Source organism: Ursus arctos, unplaced genomic scaffold, assembly GCF_023065955.2.
Source record: "Ursus arctos isolate Adak ecotype North America unplaced genomic scaffold, UrsArc2.0 scaffold_17, whole genome shotgun sequence".
In the NCBI taxonomy this organism is placed as follows: domain Eukaryota; kingdom Metazoa; phylum Chordata; class Mammalia; order Carnivora; family Ursidae; genus Ursus; species Ursus arctos.
In genome coordinates this window covers 25653065-25664466 of record NW_026622841.1, presented here as the reverse complement: position 1 = coordinate 25664466, position 11402 = coordinate 25653065, and positions in this window count along the sequence as shown.

Below are 11402 nucleotides of genomic sequence, written 5' to 3'. Positions count from 1 at the left end.
AGGTGAATTGCTATATCCCTCACTCTCTAGGCCTCCTGTCCCCATGCTGCTCTGGTCCCCCAAATCCTGTGTGGTCTGGTTCTCCTTGGCTTTTTCTCCATCTGGCCCTTTGCTTCTGAGCTTCTTTTTTTCATCCAAACTGCTTGTCACATGCCCCCCTGTCTCCGAACCTTGCTAAATTGCCAAATTGCTGATAGTATCGCTTCAAGTTCACGGTTATTACTTAGTATGTCTCTTCAATGTTCTAACACAAATAAAAAAGTTTCCAGTCCCAAAGAACACCGATGGAGGAGAAATCAGAGGAAAGGGTTTGAAGGCTATCACTAAGGGGACTTGCCGCCACACTCCACGCTCAATTTCATGCCAGTTAGCTTTAAAAACAAGTAAATTCTTCGTATCCAAAGGGCCTCATGTGCCCTCATCAGAGCTTCGGAAACACATCGCCCCAGGGGGTGAACATGAACATGCCGTGGTGGGTGTCAGCCCAGCCAACACTCCTGCTCAGCATCCAGCACCCCCCAAGGCCCTCCACCCATGGCCAGGGAACAGGGGAGGAGGGAGAAGGAACCAGAAGGAAATCAACCACTCCTCCCTCCTTCCACTTTCTTTCACAAATATTCACATGCTCCATGCTCCCTGTTATGTGCAAAGCTCCACGGTATAGAACGGTGAATGTAGTGGAGAGACCCTTACATGAGGTGATTGCATCCATTAAGAATTTGGCTCAGCTGTGCACGATGGAAAACCCAAGAGACTGTGGCATAAATGAAGGGGAGTATATGAGAGAAATCCAGAAGTGGCATTGTCAGGCTGGTGCGATAGCTCTGTCTCCCAGTCATCAAGGAGCCAATACCTTTCTGATTTCTGGCCCACCATCTTTAGCTCATGACTTACATCCTCAAGGTGGCCTCATTCCAAGATGGCCACCAGAGGTCCAGCTATCAGATGTTCATTCCAGGCAGCAAGATGAGGAAGGGACAAGGGCAAAGGAGTGTACCTTCCACTTGACACATGGGCCATGTTGATATGAGTAAAGGGAAAAGGCCCTTAGGGGGATTCCTGGGGGAATAAGGGGCAAAGATAGGAAGAAGCACTTCATGGTGACATCTGGAGTAAGAGGATGAAACCAACGGGAAGGACTCCATAAAAAAGGCTTTAAAGATTTGAGGACAGCAGAAACCCAATCCTTATGTTGCACAAACACCCGTACGCACCCACCTTATGAGACTTTGTAAATGGTGGAAAGGGCTAAAAATATAGTTTCCCAGAGGGTTGAGATGAATCCTGGAGGAGAGAATCCTGGAGGAGAGAATTCTGGAGAGTCATGAAGGGATGCTGGTTGTCAAGGAGATAACCGTTCCTGCTTTTGACACCCAGATCGGAGGCAGCCTCCGGGCCGCAGCTGGCTTTCCTCTGTCCTCGGCAGCTGAGCGTTGTGACGGGGATGCGAGGGAAGGCTGCAGAGCAGCCAGCTGTTCGGATAAAGATAGATCTCTGGGGCTGACTTGGAATGGTGGAACGCAAGGGCTAGAAGGGAGCCTAGACCGGTAGGGAATTCTTTCTTTTCTAGATGATGAAGTGAGCCGAGAGATCAAACGTGTTGCCTCAGCTCACCCAACTGAGAGAGCGGTGGTACAAGGACGAGAATGCAGGTTTTCAGGTTTCCCAGAATTGTGTGAAAACCCATCTAAAAATGGTGGAGGGGTGAATTGGCCCCAAGAGACATAAGGGAGTGGTTAGGAGGAAGGCGTGAGGTCAACCTATGTCAGATACCCAGTCTCTGGGAGCATGATCCACAGGGCATGGCTGGTCAGGCACTTTCTGGTGCCTTCCAGTGCTGTCGAGGCTTGCTCCAGGCACTAGAGAAGGGGGACACTCCCTTGCTGGGCATTTTAATATCTCTTTCTTCTGCCTTTCTTCTTGGCTCTCCCTCCTGAGCACCATCACCCCTCCTCCTGCCTCCATCATATTGAATCACCAGGGTGTGAAATATAATAAAGCATTGTACCGTTCAATCTGTCGGCTATTCCTTAAAGGTGTACTCCAGGTAAATATCCCCTTGGCCTGTGAAAAATGAGCTTACCTGCAACAAATGACTTTGATGAACCTCAGGAGCCGGCCCTCTATCATTCTTTTCCAATTGGCTTCCCCAGCCAAGCATGGTTTCCCTGCACAAATTTGTCTTGCTGAAGGAAGAGTTTCTCTAATTCACTTCCCTCCCAATGCCCCAGCTTCCCTGCCTAGGCGTCCCGTTATCCGGCCCCCACTCTCAGAGATGTCCTTCTTCTAGAGCTCCACACAGTCATCAAATGCTTCACCAAGTTGATCACAGTCAGAATCCAAATTAATCGGTCCTTCCATGAGCACCGACCGGGTAGGGCAGACTGAGAGCAGACTCCGTCTGGATTCGTGAAATGGGTGTAGCCTGTGCCCCAGCACTTTCTAGACGTGTCGTCTGTGCCTCAGCATCCTCACCTGTGAAGTGGGGACGGGTAATACCCGATCTTCCTCCCACTCACAGTTGTCTGAATATCGAACAGATTTTTCCACGGGAAAATGCTTTGAAAAGCCTACGTCACTACACCCACACAAGGCTTACCGTGAGTCCCATGGATCTGAACGCCTTCGGGGATGAAAGGAAAGTTTGGTCCTCTATTCAGCAAAGATTTACCGAGTGCCGACTATGTGCCCAGGCCTTGTGTGAGGCACTGGGCGTAGTTTAGGGAATCAAAGGGATCCAATTCCCACTTTCCTGGAGTTTAGCCATATTTCCTTTCAGTCTCGTCGGGAAGACAAAACCAGCAAGCATGGGATCCAGCTACAGGACAAAAGGGTGTGCTATCTGTCCATATATGGGTGAACTAAATCACGTCTCTTGAAATAGAAGGTTCCATTACCTGCGTACCTACGATGCTGTAGTTTATTTAATTTCAGAACAACTGTACAAACGAAGAATCTTTACAGCGGAGGAACTTGAGGCTTGAAGAAGGAAAGAGTTGGCCTGAGGTCAGGAGGCAGAGCCGGGATGGAGGCCGGGGCCGTCAGACTCCCCTGTGCTCCTCCTCACACGTCTCTCAGCCTTGAGGCCGCACACATCGAACTTGCTCAGGGAGTTCGGTGGCTGATAGTGCTTCTGTGGCCATGGTGGTCGCAAGAGAAACGTCAAAGAAGTGGCCTCCGACTTGGCTTCAGAGGAAAGGAAGAAGCAGCGTGGTGGGCTAAGGAAGCGGGGGAGTCGGGAGGGTGGGAGCCCTGCAGGTCGCGGGGGGACCGGCCACGAAGGCCAACGTGGGGTGGTGAGGTCGGACCGAACCAGATTATGGAGAGGCACAGAGTGAGGGCTTAGGGCCCATTCCCGACCAGACAGGGAAGATGGAAGGCATTTTGTTGTTAGAATAAGAAAATAAGGAGTGGACCTTCTCCCTGCCTGAAAGTTTCATTTCAGAGCTTTCTACACAGAAAGCATAGTTAGCCTGTCACTAACTAGCTGAGTGATGCTGGGTAATGAACATCCTCCCTCTGGGCCTCAGTTTCCCCAGCTGTCAGAGGAAGGGGTTGGAAGAGAGGGGCGCTGAGGCTCCTCGTAGCTGTGAGATGCCTCGATTCTGTGATTCCGTAATGAACTCAAAAGCATGTAAATATGCAGATCACAGCCACGTACCTGCAAGGGCTTTTTCCCTTCTCTGCTGTTGTAATTTTAGATAAGTGCCAAATGCCTCTTTATTCTCAAATATAAAAACATCGAGAAGATTAAGCCACAGCCTCTCTCATAATAATCTGGGCATCCAATTCCAGCTTTCTGATGAAGCCGCCACTGTTATAAGGGAATTGGAAAGTGTAATATTTGCAAAAACAAATAATCCTCCCCCACCACCTTGAGTGAAGCTGAATGTTTTTGGTGACTTAGTAGCTCGCTTCTCAGGTTCTTGATCCATGGAGCCTTATTTTGGGACATCAGCGATTTCTGGAAACACGTTGTGTTACAGTCCTCATTCGGGTCTAGTCTCTCCTTTGAGGGTCAGATTCAGGTGATCTGTGACATCTACAAGAGGCTGAGTCCCCAAGGGCAAACCTCAAAAAGGACTCCTATGGCTCATATTAGTTACAAAACAAATCGGAGTCCCCTTGATGGCCTGTGTGTGCGAGATGATGACTGGTGGTGGGGACGCTGATGATCAAGCAAACTTAGAGCCTGCTCTGTGCCAGGCAGGGCCCCAAGCACTTCACCTGCATTAATTCATTAATTCTCCGGGGTGAGTGCTACTGTCAACCTCATTTTGCAGAGGAGGAAGCAAAGCGAGGAACAGAGAGGTCAAGAAATCTTCCTGAGGCCACACAGCTAGTCAGAGATGCTGTTGGAATCTGAGTCTGGCAGTGCAGTTCCAGAACACTGTTCCCCCATGATGTTCCACTCCCTTGAGCGAGGATTCCGGCTACTGCTCCCCAGAACCATTTCCCACCTCTTGTCCTCATTTACCCTCTAGGGTTTTTCCTTCATTCTTCAAGAAGAACTGTATCACACAATAAGCCGGGTGACATTCTCATCTGGCTTCAGACTGATAGGCACCCCTCCCCCCCAATTCCACTACTGTTGGGCACCTACTTGTGCCAGGTGCTAGCGATGGGAGATGAAGCCCGGCTTCTCCCCAGGGATTTCACGTGCCTGCAGGGGAGTCAAGAGACAACAGCTGGGGGCACACTAGGCCCAGGTGGGTGTGACATCCTTTGTGGAGGCAGTGCGGAATGGAGGACTCCTCCCATCTCCTCTTCCCCTCTCGCTACCAGGATTCCTCCAGCTTGTCAGGCTAAGTGCACGCTCTCTTGCTCCCAACTGCCAACCCCACTGCCTTCTTCCCTCTTGTCCCCCAGGCACCTCTTCTTGGTGGCCTTCTCTACTTCTCCGTCCTTTCTGTGGTCAGTAGCCATTGCTGACCTGCCCTAATGGTCCAGTGCTCAGTACTAGGGCGGCTATGGTTGGACCCTCGTCCTCGGGTCACCCGATGGGTGAAACTGAACTAGGAAATCTGAGCTGATGTGGGTGTGTTAGTCTGGACTCTCCAGAGAAAGGAATCAACAGGACATACAAATATTATAGAAGGAGATTTATTATCAGGAATTGTTTTACGTGATTATCGAGGCTGACAAATCCCAAGATGTGCAGTGGGCAAGCTGGGGACCCCAAAGAGCTCTTGATGTAGTTCCAGTCTGAGTTGGAAGGCCTGAGAACCAGGGGAGCTGAAGGTGTTTTCCATTCTAGTCTGAAAGCTGGCAGGCTTGAGACCCAGGGGGTGCTGATGGTTTAATCTGAGTTCAAACGCCGGAAGAAAACCAGTGCTCTAGGGGGGGCAGGAAGCCAGGGGGAGCTCCCTCTTTCTCAGCCTTTTTGTTCTATTCAGGTCTTCAGCTGAATGGATGAGGTCCACCCACGTGGGGGAGGGCCATCTGCTTTGCTCAGTCCAGTGATTCGAACGCTGATCTCCCCAGAAACACCCTTGCAGATACACCCACAGTAAGGTTTGGCCAAATGTCTGAGCGCCTGACGGCTCGGTCAAGTTGATACAGAATTAACCATGACAGTGGGCATCTGATGTGTGGGCGGAGCCTCCAAGGGTCCTATGCCACTTCTGTTGGAGTGGCGGGTCCCGTGACAGTGGAGGAGGCAGGAGAGCAGAGTGGTGAAGGCATGGGCTCTGGAGTCGGGACTGCCTGACTTTGTACCCGGTCTCTGAGCTTGCTCGATGTGTGATCAGGGACTAGTAACCTCATCCCCCAAATGGGGTTGATAATTGTAGCTACCTTTAAGACTATTACCTATTACCTATCATTACCTGTAAGACTATTGTAAATATGAAATGAGCTCATACATACAAAACATCAAGAACAGTGCCCCACAAATATGAACTACTATCACCCCGGGCTTCTGGACTGGGGTCCCACAGGGTATCTGGCCGATCTGATGGGGCACTGTCAGTCCCTGGGTGCTCCGCCCTTTGGGGGGAGGGTTGCACGAACAATGGGCATTACTCACTACCACCGGCGTGGCTTTCCTGGTGCAGTGGCAAGGAAATTAGGCAAGGGATTCAGGAGACCCGTTTCAACCCAAACTGTTATCTCCCCTGCCCAGCTGGAAAACTTCAGGACTCTCTCATGTTCTCAAAGGACTTTAGTCACTGGGAACAGAAGCAGGGAATGGAGCCCGCTGCCCACTGAGGAGGGGACATAGGTCTCCCAGGTAGGAGGGGCGGTGGGATTTCTGGAATGAAATGTAAGCCAGCCGTGACTGCCACAGATCTGAAACTGTGTCTTCTGGTCTGGCGGTGAAGCAGCTGATTACCTCTCTGGTGGGCTCAGCGCTTCTGAGTCATCTGTCTGGGAAAAGGAGTATTATTTATTGACCTGTAAAATCTCATCAGGAGTCACTTCGTAAGTAAGGCAGAGGACTGGGGCCAAATCCTTTCAAAGGAGTTGCTCAAAGGAGCTTATAAATCCTTGATGCCGCTGCCCCCATCTCACAGATAAAGAAACTGAGACCAAGGCAGGGAAAAGAGGTGGAAACTAATAATTGGCCACAGGACTCCCCACAGCTTTCCAGGATTGATTATGACCTGTTTTTACCAGTGAAGAGCTAATGAGAGGAAAAGTGTACCACAGCTGGGCGTACAGGGTCACTCAGGGAAAGGGGATTGAGTGAGAGGAGGAAGGTCCTGCCTCAGAACCTTGGGGAACGAGCTTCCATCCTAGGAGCAAACAGACAAGGAGTTGCTAGTAGAAGGAGAATGGAAGGATGTGGAGAGGGGAAGACAGAACCAAAGGCTGGGCACTGTTAGGAAGCCAAGGAGACCAAAGTTTAGAGAAGCGAGGGGTTTGAATCATGATGGGGATTGAGGAGTGTGAGGGCTGAGGGAAGTCCTGGGGGTTCAGGGGTGCAACTGGCAGTGGCAGCGAGAGCACCTTTATTAGTGTGGGAGACGGTGTCCAGATGGCAAGGTACTGAGATCAGATAGAAGCAGAGAAATTCTGGGCAGTGAGAGATTTTCCCCTGACAGGAAGGAGAGCTTCAGGGTGTTGGAATGATGGACAAAGAGGCTGGCAAAGGCATTTCCCAAAACAGGAGCCCCCACTGAGCATGCCTGCGGACCATAACAATAAGGAAAACAGCTAACGTTTGATGTATGACATCTGTATTCTAAGTGTTTTATAGGGAACATCTCATTTCATTCCCAAACTGTAGGAAGCAGGTGCTATTATTATTATTCCAATTTTCAGACATGCAAATTGAGGCACCAAGAGGAAAAGTGGCCGGCTTATCTGCTAGGTGGTAGGGGAGGGATTCAAATCCGAGCAGTCTGACTCTGCAGGAGGACTAGCCACTAGGGAGGGGAGATCACAGACCCTGGAGAGCTGGGGCTGATTGATCCAGTAATGGTCTGGAAGAGATAGGAGGGCATGGGATCAATAGTCCAGGTGGAGGGGTGCACCTTGGCAAAGTAAGAAAATACGTCTTCCTTTGAGACAGGACGGCGGCCGAAAGGATGGATGATAATGACGCGAGAGTCTCTGAGGCAGAGGGAAGAAGTCAAGGCAGTTCATCCTAGATGACCTTGATCTTCCCGGGGAGGTAGGTAGCCACCTACACAGCAAAGCAGGTCTTTCTCACCCACTTCCTTTTTCTCTTCCGGGCCCACCTCCTTCTTGTTTTCACAAAGACAATGGGGTTGCATTCTCTCACCTAAATTGGGCATTTGTGTGTAAATGAGGGGTCAGGCTGTCGTGAGTAACCAGGGAAAGGGAAATAAGTTAAAACAGATTGCCCAAGGAAGGATTCTGGGAATTCACGAAGAAGAGAAAGTGGAAGTGTGAAGGAACTGAGGAGGTAAGTACTGTTTTGGTTTTATTTAGAGGACCACGAAGGGGAAATGCGAATTTTGGTGGGGGCATTAGTTTAGCAGCAGTGCTCCCCAGAAGGAGGGAAACACAGGAATTTGGAGTCTGTGAGTTTGGGGTTTGGAGTTAGGGATGACTCTTGCAGTGGATGGATTGGAAAGCAGAGGTTTTTCTTTAATTTAGCTTTAAAAAAATTAAATCAATGCATGCTAATGACAGAAACTTAGAAAATATAAAAATGTATGGAAAGGCCGGAAGAATCACTCCACCTCAGGAAATCATTATTACGATTTTGGATTTTTTTCTTCAATTGTTTTCTGTACGCATTGAACAAATTTTGAAAACCCACCATATTGTGGTTTTACTATATAATTGTATTGTAGGCATTTTCCCATGTCGTTAAAACTTCTATTAAACATACTTAAAAACATAGAGGATGGGCAATTAAAATTATTGGTAGTTAATTTAGTTACGTGGTTCCTAAGTATAAATATGCTTTTTACTTGCTGGAGAGCAGTCCTTCACAGGAACGCTCTGCATTGATCTGGTTTCCCCTGGTGCTGGGCCAGTAGGTGGTTTCCAGTCATTTGCTCTGGTGTTTAAATACTCCGAGGGATAGCTCTGTGTACAAACCTTTGTTTGCAGTTTGACTATTTCTTTAGGATAGAGTCTTAGAAGCAAAATAACTGGGATGAAGGGTATGGATATTTTAAAGATTGTTCCTAGAAGGTTTGCTTATCTGTATACACCTCACCCACAGGGGCAGGCAGAGAATATAAATCTTGGGAGTGTCCAGACTCTGGAAGGGTGGGATCAGGAAGGACAGCACGAGCATACTGATTTGGACTCTGAACTTGGAGGCCGTCTGTCTGTTGCTCTGCTCTGGGTATGAGTAGCGCTCAATCTGGTGTTCTTGGCTTAAGGCTAGAGACTCCTGGGGAGTCTTGCCCCAGAGAGAAACAAGGGCAGGCGTGCTGGGGCTGCAAGTGCTAGACGCAGGGGGGATGGAGAAAGCAATCCTTGCCTCTACCTACAAATGTGATGTATCACTTGACCTGAGCCCTCTTTCTTCCATAGTCATGGGAGTGACTTTTTGAAAGTCTAGTGAATGTGGCCAGTCTCTCCCTGGACACACACACACACACACACACGCACACACGCACATGCGCACGGACGCTGGTGCTTTCTTCAATTTCAAGGGGTTCATTGATCCACAGTGGTCTCAGCCTTCATGAACAGCAGGTTAAGAACCCCTGCTTTTGAGACCATTAGGAGTTCTGGCCTTTCTTCCAGATAGTTGAGCACTTTGGGGACCGCTCTCTGTACTAACAATTTCAAGCCACACTGAGGATAACATGATGGTCTGAGCTTGCCCTTTTCAGACAAACCCCCTGTATTGATAGCTCCTTAATGTATAGCCGGAGGAAAAGTTCTTTCTAATTCTCAGTACTACGAGTTGGGCAAGGTGTCTAGACCACTTGACAAGTTGGGGGAGAGTGCATGGAAGAGAAAATGCACACATATTCACACATGTGTTTTCCCAGGTACACACATACTCTTACACACCTACGCACATTCTCATACACGTTACTGTCTCCTACCTACACACACACCCACAGACACACGTATGTGTTTCCACATACACATGCACTCTGGCACACATGCACACACTCACAGATCACTCTGTACACATATATTCTTAGACACACTCACATACACATGTATTTCCCAGATACACACAGAATTCCACACACACACAAACACACACACCCTTTCACGCATACACCACACACACACCTACACCCTCACATATGTCTTCCCAGATGCACAGAACTCCCCCGCCCCGTCCTCCGTGGCCTCTGGCTCAGCCCAGGGACTCCTCTTTCCTCCTTCACTTGGTCTTGGCCTAGATCCCCTCCCCACCTCTTTCCCTCCCACCCACTGGTAAATACACCCTCTTGAGTTGGAGCGAATGTGAAAGAAGCACAGGAGGAAAGTGGTGGATAAATTTAACAAGCATTAAAGTTAATATATAATTTAAATATGTATAAAATTATTCTGTGCATCGATTAGAAAATGGGCTGTTGACCGTTTCAAGGCAACAATCAATTTCAGAGTTCACAGGTCAGGTCAAGTTTCTTTCTAATGATCTGCAAAAGAAGCAGCATTAGGGAGATAATGAACTCCCGGGCTTACAGATGTGATCTATGGCTGGGTGGCCGTGGGGCCGCCCAGTGGCAGCTGGGGCCGGCTGCAGGCCCGGTTCTCTTGTGGGCCAGGGTAAAAGCTTGGCTGGGCTGCAGCCCGTGATGTAATCAAGGCATCTCTGGGATGACTTGCCCTGTGCTTAGAGGCCGCGCGGTTGCCGAAGCTCTTGGTTATCAATGGGAACAGCGGTGGAACCCCGTGTATGTGGTTTGTGTGGAAAGCTTCCCTTTGCTGGGAAGTGGAGATGGGCCTGGCCAGCACTGTTGATCGCCGGGCGGCTTGGGGGAGGGGGCAGAGCGGGGATGTGACCTCACTGCTGGTCTGTTCCGGGGCTCAGGCCACAGCTTGTCCACAAATGGGGATCCCCCACATCACTGGGTGATTCCACAGTTGGGGCTGAAGGACATTGTCCAGGGTCCCTTTGTAAGACCGAGAGGTACTGAGGTTTGGGGAGAGGGGTGTGGAGGCAATGGAACGGGATAATTGGCCAAGAGACAATGTGAATTCTAATCCTCCTTTGACACCAGGAGGGCCTGGGGGACCAGCCTGGCTCCTGACTTACCTTGATCAGGAACTCAGCTCTGCATTCTCGTAGTTGCTGTCTCATGACCAAATGGCCAGTGGACTCTGAAGGCAAGAGACACTAGGTGCCAGAGCTTCCATGTTTCATCTTGAGAGGAATTTGCTCTTAAGAGGCCTTGAGGTCTTTTGATGTAATGAGATGCTCTTAAAGACGGCTGCCCAATTCACTACACCCGAGTCGGTCAGTGAAGGACAATGAGGGCGTGCCTACCTTCCAGAATAGCTCTCAGGAGGGCTTGTGCTCGGTGCCTGATATTCCAGCCATCGTTTTATTAAGCATCACATTCTTTTTCTTTGAAGATGTAAATCTGCCCTGCAGGTCACTGGCTTACTGGTCCAGCGTAGGTGGTAAGTGGTCCTGAGAGGGAGGGACAGATGCCAGACAAGGAAGTGGAGAAGCCACAGGCTGGCTGTCTTTTATGCCGAGGTGTGGACAGGGCTGCTGTGTGACCTTGAGGTTCCGCTGAGTGGCCTTGAGGGTCTGCTGAGGGTTTGCACGGGCCATGGGCCTCTGGGGATGCTCTCCTGGGAGCTAGTGAAGGAACGGGGAGGGAGGTGGGAGAGAGAAGAAGAAGAGGGAAGGAAGGGTGACACAGGAGAAGAGTCACTCCCGAATTGCCTTGGCCACTTTCCAGTCTCCATGCATTTGCACGTGCTCTTCCTTGGTCCTTCCTGCTGCTTCCGCTCTGTCGGTCCAGCATACCTCTCCCTTCCGATCTCCTCTCTGC